The 11,751-nt window shown below is 39.2% G+C and overlaps 1 protein-coding gene across 2 annotated transcripts in view; it reads left to right on the top strand.

The window, feature by feature from the left end:
* The first annotated feature begins 3,167 nt into the window (after positions 1-3,167).
* The window catches only part of LOC139136851 (uncharacterized), a 46,293-nt gene continuing 37,709 nt past the window's right edge, over positions 3,168-11,751 (top strand). For both annotated transcript variants that reach the window (XM_070704687.1, XM_070704686.1), the window contains exon 1: positions 3,168-3,260. The gene's annotated coding sequence lies outside the window, so the exon portion shown is untranslated. The remainder of the gene's footprint in view (positions 3,261-11,751) is intronic.

Genomic DNA, 11,751 nt, shown 5'->3' with positions numbered 1-11,751 from the left:
TGGGGTGTATACTTTCATACTTGATGTAATGCGAACCTATTATCAACACTTGTGGAAGGTCAAACAGACATTCTATCTCGGCCAACCGTACCGTACTAATCATACGCTTCCGGTAACTAGCATTAAAACAACCGGATATTCGCCGTTCGGGTTGCATACTTTGGCTGTCCAAGGAAGTTCATTTTTTTGTTAGAATGGGTATTACCATATTGTCAGGGAAAGAAAGTGTCATTGCACGGCTGTAGATGACATTGCAGATCTGATAACCGAACGGTTTTCTTGCAAAACTTTCTCGAGAACAATTTGTGCTTCACGCAGTCATAGATTTGGCTCAGTGCCCGCTCTCCAGATTGACAATCTGTACCGCTCACCCGTTCCAAGTCATGACACATTCGTCAATGAATCCCTAATCTATCTTTGAGCATAAAGGGGAGAGCGACAATTTTATGGTTTCTAACATCATTGTTCGCCATTTGTGTCACTGAAGGCAAACGCCGAAATGACTTCAGGTCACAGGGATATGTGCAGGTCAAAGCAGTCACAGACTCGCGTTACATGACGGACATCTTGATGACCGTAATGTTTATCGCGCACTATCTAGGTACAAGTTTGCAAACAACTGACGACGGAGTGCCTTTTCCGTAATGAACTGAATACCCACAATCGATCACTTGAAAGCACGGCCCGTGAACAGTGTGTCTTATTAAACCGGAAGATGTAAGCATTGTCGTGGGTTGGGCAGGCAAGCTATGTTGTTAAGCAAATCCCTATAAAACACTGGACCGTGGAGTTATGACCACCGTACTATATTTAGTACCTGATATCATAGCGTGTACCTCAGGAGCCGGTACCGCGTCACGTATCGACCATTTTCCATTAAGAGATCCCTGTACAAGTACGAATATTTTTCATCCTGACGGCAGCCGTCAAATGATGGCGTTGATATGAGGCTTGGGTTCGTTATGTTTCTGACATTCGACTATCAATAAATACACAAGAATCGAAAGTGCCCTTGTAAAGATTCTGTGTCAATATCTAAACTGATCGTGGGCGTCACCATGGCAATGGGCAATGTAATTGTTCGGTAGTTTCGACAGGTGTGTTTTATGTAAAACATATCGATGTCAATCGCTTTGGTATTGTGAAAATTTGGCCAAAATCCAAGTGAACCGAATTAACAGAGTGACGGATAATGGAACGGGCCGTCTTGTTGTGATGCCGAATCTCACATAATATGCCTGGAGTGAGCGCAGCTCCATAGGTCGACAGGACTCGTATTTCAACTGATCGCATTTGCCCGTGGAGCCTTTTTTCATATAACATTGACAGTAAAACGAATATTTAAAATGGTATGTATCAAGAATGTAAAACGCAAACGACTGAAGACTGAATGGTCCGCTGATAGCGTCACTTCTCCCCTATACATACGGACGGAGTCTTATTTATGTTTCCCGTTGCGTGACGACAGTAAAACATATCATGGGTGGGCCACTCGCGCACCAAGACAGAGAACTATCAACGCTTGTTCGAATATGTCATTCAGAAACATGCAGGTGGTGAACGCAATAGGTGTGTGTTCCACATGATAAAAAAATCGAACCCTTTGCATGCAAAACAGAGTTCCACGCAGGTACTATGTCAATAATGAATTGTTTATGCCACCGCAGAATAAAGCGGGCGTTGTAAATGAAACACACAATATGGCGACGCTCATGTTCCATATCTTGCCGGTATGTAAATTCGATAATTTTAATTGGCGGTGATAAATTTACTGAAGTGTTTGTTCTGATCGCATCAAGTGTGTGTGACGGCTACGTGTACATGTAACAGGCATAATTTGCATCGCTGTATCGCTTCATTGTTCCTTGGGTCGTGAGAAGGGAATATGGTTGAGGGAACTTAAATTTACTTCCCGATAATTCATAATAATAGACATTCTCATTCTTTGGGCGATTGTTTGTACATGAACAATCAATATATATATAATGCACAAGCCTTATTTATGGTAGATCTGAACTTTACAATGTAAACATTAAAAAATGAAATGTACAAAATTAATGTAGTGGTACCGACATGGGGTTGACATGTCGCGGGATTTTATAGCAAGGTAGGACAGAAAAGGGCAACCCACATAAACTCTATTGTCAGCATTGCTTATACAACCCGATGTAAACTTCCGTGTTTCTTATTTACCATAGTTTCTATGACAAACGGTTTGTTTACTTTTCATCTTAATGTGCCACATTAGAAGACAAATATTTTGATTTGATAATTGTTTTGCAATTTAATTACAAAAAATATGTATTAAAATAGGCCCTATTTAATCTATTTTAATTGATACCGCTTATTTATGATTTTCTAATAAGTCAGAAAAAAATGTCTGAGTGCGACCTTATATCAGTAGGCCCTACAGCGAAACCTAAAAGAAACAAGGTTATTTAAGAAAAATCTAATATGTCAAAAAGGTTTAAGTTGAAAGATAAATTGTAGACGCAAACGGCGATTTTAGTTCTACTATATTCAAACGTTTCAAAGATCGCTCCGACTCGTTTTCATAGTTTTTAATCTTTAACGAACAATGAGTTATGTCTTCACATAGTCCGACAGGCTCATCAACAACTTTACCACGTCTGTAACACGTCACTGTTATTAGTATTATGGGCTGGAATCTGCCCCCAGTTATATGTGCGATCATGACGTGGCCATATATTGTTTCAGTGATGACCATATTTGGCAAGGCAGTCTGTACACAAATGCTACGCTGTGTCATACGTCACGCTGTTTGGATGTAAATCTCACATACTTGATGAAACGATGCTTTTTTTCTGTCAGATACACTGTTGTCCGCATACGGTCTTATTTGGAAATAAGCCTACAAAACATTACGGTCTAAGTACGATTAAAATGTGTAGGCCACTATCGTGTTCTCGGACGGTAACACTTTCACCCGCCCACCCGAAACATTTCAATTCTACTTCGAAACAAAAGCCATACAAAATTGTCATCGCTCTGTATAGAGCTCTATGTCTTCATTATTTTCGGTGTATACGGGTACGATTTTAAAAGAGAATATGTTGATCATAGTGAATTTGTGTTCAAAGATACTATAGATTCTTTACAAAAATTGATGATTCTTTTTTCTTCTAATTGGCCCAGCATGCATCGCGCGGCACTACCCAATATTGACGCCATCTTGGATCCATTGGTGTCTGAAGAACACACATTCTGAGCGAAATTTGTTGAAATTTCGTGCTGTAGAGGTGATTATGACGTTTAAATTTTTATTGGAGTATTTTCTTGGCGTATTTCTCTAGCCATTTCTGTATGTCTGTACTTCGAACGATTGTCTGAATCGAGGCTAATCGGCGGCGAACGTTTCGCAGCGCGTGGCCTTTCTGTGCCACCTCGCGGTGTTAAAATATGCTGTCAACCAAACAATGTGAAGTGAATGCAAACTTTCGGTCGCAAAGTTTCTCGCTTAATTCGCACTGTAACGCGGAGCCACTGTGAAGTTTTCCTAGTAATTGTGTCATATTACTTGTAGTGTCGTCACAGTTATGTGTACAATTGGATTAGGCGAGGGAAAACACCATTTTAGAACGCTAGAGAGAAAATCTAATGTGGGTCGGCTCAAATTTCAAAAAGATAAATCACTCTGTATATTGAAGTGCTCCGTGCAGTGGCCTTCAATCTTGATGGTAAAACGTTCCTCCGGGATATTTTCCATTTCTGCCGCTCTTATATGATGAGGCGACACTTTTCCATGGCACCAAGTTTGTCTACCGGTCGTCTACTGGCGGCACGGCGAAGATTTTAGACTCTTTTTTGACATCGTGAAGGCAGGAAACCGGGCCGATCTAATTTGCATGTCAACAGCGTACACGTTGATCATGTTTATGCAGGGACACAGTTGACGCACATATCTTTTGCAGACAATAAAACTCCCGCGTGATAGCAGCGGCTGCCACTTTGACGTCTCGGTTTCACGTTTTTTTTTCTTTGTACGCGCGTTTTGAAATTTTTATTGACGAAATATGCGCTTTCGTAGTGAGATAAGAAATTTTAAGTGTGACTTGGTGCGACGGAACATCGCATCACGGTGTGCGGGCAAAGTGCACGTATATTTGTAGTGGGGCAAAGAATGCATTCTGAAACGAGCGTAGCGGACAATTATTGATTAACCGTGCTCAACATTCGGCCTTTTCCACGATGATGGAGTGAGGCGGCGATTTATCTGTCGGGGAGATATAGCGATAAGGGCAGTCACATTAAATTGTGGATGCCGGCTTTCCGATCGCGTGTGAGGAAAGGCATACACAAAAGAAACGGGTTTTCTGAACGGGGCAGCGTAGCCTTCTTGTGTCGGTGCGGGGGCAGTATAATCGTTGCGTCCAAAATTGCTCTTTGAGAAAAGGGGCAGTGTACGTGCGTGTTTACAAGTTGACAACAGGGCCGCGTTTGTTGACCTTGAGGCTGCGCCCAGTTAATATACATGTTTTATATCGAGTAGAGGTCAAATTTCGCCTGAGTGGACGTCAGTTAGCGCATAGACGGGTAGCGCCAACAAAGTGTAGACAAGTGGAGCTTCATTTTCCCAGCGTATTGTTGTCGCAAGAAGCCATGTGGATAGCGCGTTCGGTGCGTTTTCAATAGGAGCACGTACGTTCGGAAGCTAGACGGTCGTCCCTACACAACAACGGACTGGCCGCACGCCCGTCAAAGGCTTGAAAATGATGCTATGATCGAAATAATGTCAGGCGGGTTTTGTGGAAAATGAAAATGTTTGGGCACTGTGGACGTATTTAAATAATGGGTTGTGCCGAGAAGAAGTATCCGATATATAATTTACGGTAGGGAATATCAAAAACCCGAATGTCTGAAAGCAACATCTGTCGTCGAGATTGTTCTCCATATAACTTCAGAATGTCAATACAATAAAGAAATATTGGGCCTGGAGTCAGAGGTCGTGCTTACTTGGAAGCACAGATATGTTAATGCTCTGTCAGTTGTGCCGTCAAAGGCATATGTAGGCATAAATTTTTGTGTGTTGAAAGATCACTATTTCTTGCATCAGTTTATAAGTTAAAATTCTACATTTCTTATCAGTATCGGTAATAACAGTTATGACAGTTGTACAATAATGTCATCGTCTTGTCTGGGAAATAGCTAAGAGTATCTTGGGTATGAGTGAGTGTACACTTATGTAATATGCTCAGGAAGTTTGTCGCATTTGTTTCTCGGGTCGCACAAGGTGTTGGTAGGGGGGGGGGTATATGTACATAGGGTGAGAGCGAAGAGGGTATTAGGAGATCTTGTGCACTTTGGTATGCCAATAATAAACATACCTGTAATTTATTAGGATATTATACCAAGAGGTAACACCCAATATCTGTACTAGCCGGGGTTGTTCTCTATGGAAACCCGTCTTATCAGGTGAAACTTCGACAGTGAGAGCGGAGTTTTCTATGCCAGACTTGGCAGGTTGTTGAACATGATATTACATCTGTCACAACTGTAGATGCTTTGGAGATAAGGTATGGCCCCTACCTGTATCTGCCAATTAATAACCCTGTCACTTTTTCTCCTAAATCATCAACATGTTGTCAAAAAAAAAAAAAAGGTAAATGTGGGGACAAGTATGATATATTCTACTTTCGTCGTCTAGACGTGAATAAAACTGCCAGTCTGTAGGAAGGTGGCCATATGTTATGATATGAGTGATAAGTTTGGGCTTGGATTTGGAGAAGTAATCTACTTATAGAGCAGTACAGGCAGCTTTCAGTGATGGTACAGAAAGAATTTAAATAGGAATCATGATTTCTGTTTTTGAATTTCCATATATAGAATGTTGGAGAAATAGTGCTGGTAAGGGGAAATTAATATTATACTATTTTTTGATCCTTTCGTTTGGTAGTGTTAAAATTTAATAATTAAAAAATCAAAGATATCATCTCATAATTTACAATTTTTCGATAAACCCTCGTTTTGGAAATAGATTTCAGGTTTATTATTGTATTTTCAAAGTTTTATCTCTGCAATTTGTCAAAATTTTGACATGGAGGAACTTAATCATGTAAGCCTGTATATATAAATTTTATGTGATTATGTAGATAACCATTACATTCAGCAATATTATTGTTTGTTCATGTTTTTGAACATGCTCTGGGAGAAAAATGGTACAGATTGAGATTTTAGGATCACAGTTAATCATATACAAGTATTCAGTTTTAATATGAACATTTTTTGACGTGATGAAATAATTTGTTTGGTTTAATAATTATCAGGAGAAAATCAGAAGTAGAATTTAGGAAGTGGGGACAAAAAGGATAAATGAGGAATTTGAGTGATCAATAATATATGGCACAGCTTTGAATGTTTGTATGTTTGCGTGTCAGCTGTGCTGGCCTCATTATCGCAGGATATTTGCATTATTCCATATATGGTAATACCAGCCAGAAAAATGTAGGAAAATAGATGCCATGCTGTACTGTGATATTCTTTATTTCCCTCAAAAAGCTGTGTTGTGGATGGGTGCAAATTGGCACGCATTGAGGGCTTATTGGAAATGTCAAGGTACAGATCTGAAGGGGGCTGATCTCTTTTGTTTGTAGTATTGAATAGGGGTTGCCCAGGTTGCAAGCAATTTATTATACGCTTTGTTGTGAGGTGCATGATTTTTGTTTTATTTACAAGGTGTATACTGTGTTTCAGTGAACAAATTCTTTATGTGTTGTTGTGTACCTGCTGTCACATAGTGACTGATTCACATTGTACGTCCCCTCTGATCATGGTTTTTTATTCATTCATTAGCTTTCCTGACCGAGGCACAGTCTCGTTATCGTTGAACCACAGTCCCTCCACCCACTGTGGTTGAACCAACCATTTCTATGTCCTTGTATGATGATATAATTGTATAATACAGTCAGTTACATAATGAAGTTGAATGTATGGTTGAAATTACCCTTGTGTGGTCATAATAGTGAATTGTTAAAAAATGAGACGTTTGAGATGCACCTTGTAATTCTCATGAAAAAAAAAAGGTAAAATGTTCTTCCGTTCATGTGATTGTGAACATGTATGTCTTGCCTTTCTGCAATATAAAATCACCAGGGAATTACGATTACATATTGTGTATATGTTCATACTGATGGGTTCTGGTTTGTGACGGCAAGCAGTAAATATTGGTTAGTACTGAAGGTTTGCTTCTGTGACTCAAGCCTCATGATGTTTTTGGTTTTTCCAAGTGGAAACATACATGTCAGTAGATCTGCAGTAGGTATTCAAGTACAACTTACAGGTTCATGCATGTCTGAAAATGGGGGGCCATTTGTACTTTCTGGAGGTTTGCTGAAGAGAGTGCCAGCGTGTTGGTTTTATGTGATCAATTGTTGCGTAATGCTAGTTCATCAACCTTGAAAAGAAACCATCATTTTAACTCGGGCAGGTGGATATTTTTAACTGTATTGAAAATGGCACATTATTTTTAAAGGGACTCCTTTTATGGCAATAGGTTTCTGTCATGTGACTTATCTAATAATATCACAATGGCCATTGTTCTCTGTGACCAGTTAAGTTTCATTTATGCAAACATATGTGTTGTAATTTGTCTTCATGCCAATTGAATGCCCTGGGACAATAAATTGAATTTGAATGAAGAGATCGCCAGGGACAGTTACCATTGAAATAGAGATTTATATCATTATAAAGTGGTTCACTTCCTTGTGGAGCAATGATAGCCCTGGCAATCAAAGAACCGGTTTTCTCGTTCAATATGTTTTCTGCAGGAAACAGGACAGTTTCAATTTGGATTTATTTGTACAGCATTTTAATCCTAATGTGTCGCAGATTTGTTTCTTAACCCAGTTACCCCAGGTCACTTGTTTCAGCTGTCTGCACGTACCAAGTACAGCAAAGGTTTCAAGCAAATTCAACAAGTTTCTTGATGTTGTGTGTGACACAGGTCTTTTTTTGGACATTTTGTGACAAGATTCTACATATTATACCATGTCAGAATCCATGTGTATTTAAATGCCCTGAACGTTTGAAGGAAAGGCAGATACTGGTACGTCTATGATGGACTATAAGAACCTTTCGAGATTTGAATACTCAACCATTGTCCTGTCATCTGTTTCCTTTGCAGGAGTATATCTGTCTTTTACCAGACAACTTTCCATTTATGTTCAAAAAATTTCAGGGTACTTTTGCAAGTTTCATGAGCTCTTATGTTCTACTTAAACCTTGGACTAAGCACAATTATAATGAAGCCCTTTTGGCGTTTATCATAAATTATTTTACAAGTTCATGAGCTGGGAGCTGTGCAAATGTATGTGTACAGTGATTTTTGTAAGGTCATAGGTCAATGTTAGGTTACTCTATATAGCCTCACCATTGTACCTTGTAGTGTGTGGGCTGAGATACGTAAATATCCTCCATAGATAGTAAGTCGTTATCTCCGTATTAGCATCCTTGAACATTACCCATCAGTGCACTTTGCATAACTGAATATTTGAGTACTGTGTTGTCCGTTCTTTGTCACAGATGCTACTTGCCACATTCAAAGGGCAATGATGAGCTTATTTTGTGATAATTTTGTACACTTACAGGAACAATCAGAATCAGGGGTTTATTATAATAGTCCAAATGCTACACATGGTACGAACTTCCTCTTCAGTCACCAAATTTATGAGCTTACCACTCAACTGTACTTCAGATTAAGAAGTACCGGGTTGTACATGGGATAATTTATTCAGCAAAGTTTGTTCCTCTTTGAGACTGGATATCCATGGCAACAGCACAGGTGCCATAAAATTTGCAGGTGGGCATGTGTAGTTATGATAATATACACCAGGGGTGGATGATGACAAAGTGAAGGAATGTTGTACTTGCGGTGAAGTTTCAGATGTAAGAGGCTAAATGGAAATGCATCTGTCCACATTAATTGTTAAGTTTGTTAAATGAGAGTATGGTTATGTATGCAGTTTTATAATAACATGTAAGGGAACATGGATATCTGGTGGTGGTTCTTGTTTATGTTGATATTTGCCAATACAATGGAAGAATACATATATTCTGTTGCTGTGGTTTTAATCATAATGGTATTGTTTCAAACACATGTAAAAACGTGTAATATTTCATGGCTGTACAGTGTACGTCCCATGCAGGTGTTGAGTATGGTGTTAATGTTGTACCCCTTCCTATGAGCACACAGGGGTTGAAAGGTTGGGCCACCTTCTCGCTGGTGCATCAACATTTCATGACCTCTTGACAACCGATCGATTGAAAAGTGGCATTGCGAGAACGAGCATTAATATTCTTGCGTATTTTTTTGGGTTTTTTGGTACCTATTTGTTACTTTGTTACAAAGCAGTCCAAAAAATTGCAAATATTCACATCATATCTGGACACTTTTTAGCATACTTTGTGTATGAATCATATTTACAGTATGGTTACCTTACTTCAAATGTAATGAACCAATCACATGATCTGCAATGAAGGCATGGTAGAAGCCATTAACATTGCCAACTGCAGGAGCATTTCAAGAGTCGAAGTTTGTTAAAATGCTGTGATGCAAAGTGGAAATTATGATTTCTCAACCAGTTTGCACTAATAAGCAATTATGTACCTACTTCTGGCCCATATGGATGAAACGCAAACTTTGCATGACAAATTTTACAAGGTGAAGCCAAGAACATTATGGAGTGCAAAGTTTGCTTGAGTCCATTATAGGCCACAAGGAGCCACATTATTGCTCTTGTCTTGTAGTTTTGGTAATGCCAGTGAATTTGTATATGTTGTAGTAATCTGGAGCCACAGTACTTGATAATCGGATACATCATCAGAAACAATCTAGGGGGATGACATCACAAAATTCACTGGTATGGACAAAGCTACATAATATAATAGTTGGTAACATGAAATCCAAAGTAATGCGGGTTCTCACAATACCATATTTCTATGTATCGGTTGTCAAGAGGTGGTTATAGGTTGATGCACGAGCAGGAAGGTGTCCCGACCTTTTGACCCCCGTTGTCATGGTAAGGAGTGTGGCATTGGTCACTGTCTCAATACCTGCCTAGTGTCTTTGGTCATGGAAGCTGAATAATTATGGTGTTAATTTACATGTGTTTGCAACAATATTAATATCATAGAATCCACACAGACAACACGTGATCTTAATTTTGGTGCAATGGCATAGTTTTCAATGCCATGGTTGGACTTCTGCAAATTGGTTGGGGAGGAGGAGAGGGAAGGAGGGTTAAGGTATGACAAATTTTACAGAACAGATGAGCTTGGATGCTTTACAGTTGAATGGTGTGTTCTCTTTGAAAGGAAAGTCTTTATCTCCTCCATACTCTTGTGATCTGACAGAGCTCTACAGATCTACCTCTTCCTGATCATCAGTACATGTAGGTGTGGAAGGTATGCTAGCCTAGTGAAAGGTTCTTGTTGTCAGATGATGTACAGTGTACCTTACCTGCAAGTCTGTTTTGTCAATGAGTAGTGCACATCCGTGTTGTGCTTGGACATTGTGGAAATACAATGTACATATTACTCCTACTCTTTGCCTGAAGAAGTTGTTCCCAGATGTTAAACTTCAAACTGACAGTGCCTGTAATTTTTTATCACAATTATTGTCATTGATCTTCAGAAAAGTACAATTTTTCTTCTTTCTGTAAACAAATTGCAAATATAGGGCTTTTTTTGGTGCAACATGTAAGGTTACTATTGATGAATGAATTAAAGTGCAGACTAAAATTCAGTTATCAACAATAACAGGCATAATAACAAATTAGGTTGAGTTGAGAATTTGAACATAAGTCATGTAGAATTGATTTTAGCAAAAGCACAAGAAACTTTCAAGTGGTTGAAAATGCATATATGATTCAGCTGACAGAGCTGTAAACTTTTCAGATTGTAATCCCTGGTTCTCGCCTTAGTGACTATTCGCATTGACCGTGTATGCGATTTTAGTCCTTTGAGTTTTTCTGAAAGCTGTGCACAGTTACTCAATTCGCTCAGAGATAAAGCTGAAATTAAGGTAGTACGCCTTCTGTTCCATGTGTGTACCTAATTCACACTGTACAAGTCTTTGCTTTCTTTCTAATCTGTGCTAAAAAGTTGCCTTTCATACAATTCTGAATATGCCTCTTCAAGCAAATCACGGTTTCTGCCCTCAGTGTAAGGTAATTTGGAGGAATAATGAGCCCAGATGACATTGGTAATTTTTACGTTTCCCTTATCCATTCCAGTACAGTACAGTCCTGGCAGTGGTACATGTATGTGCATGTTCATACATTTCATCTCATGCTCCATAGCGGTGACCAAGTGAACATGTGAAAGCAAGCCCTAAAATTACCCCTGAAATTGATACTGTCTGACTGACATAATTAATGTCACAAGCACTTTGGTTGTACTGCTAGCCTGGAGACAGTTAGGGTACCATTGGGTGTTTGCAGCACTTGTAATCCCGGCACCCAGCTTAGTCAGCATTGGGCATGCCATAATCCTGTAATATTATCCTCACATTGTAATCCTTTTGTCTCCCCGGTTTCCACGTACAGTTCACAACTGCCAGGTGAAATTGAGTTGAAAGCAAGCCCTGATATTCTGTGAACTAGCTTGCAGTTTACACTGTCTTCCACAGACCTATTTCAGTTTTTATGTCAGTTTCATAACTATTTTTTGAACTTGATCATGTAATATTTTTGATGATTTATAGCTGAAAGCAGGTTTCCAATAATTTTCAACTCA

The sequence above is a fragment of the Ptychodera flava genome, chromosome 7, assembly GCF_041260155.1.
Source record: "Ptychodera flava strain L36383 chromosome 7, AS_Pfla_20210202, whole genome shotgun sequence".
NCBI lineage: Eukaryota > Metazoa > Hemichordata > Enteropneusta > Ptychoderidae > Ptychodera > Ptychodera flava.
The sequence above is the reverse complement of the archived record's forward strand: the minus strand, read 5'-3'. Positions and strand labels throughout refer to the sequence as shown.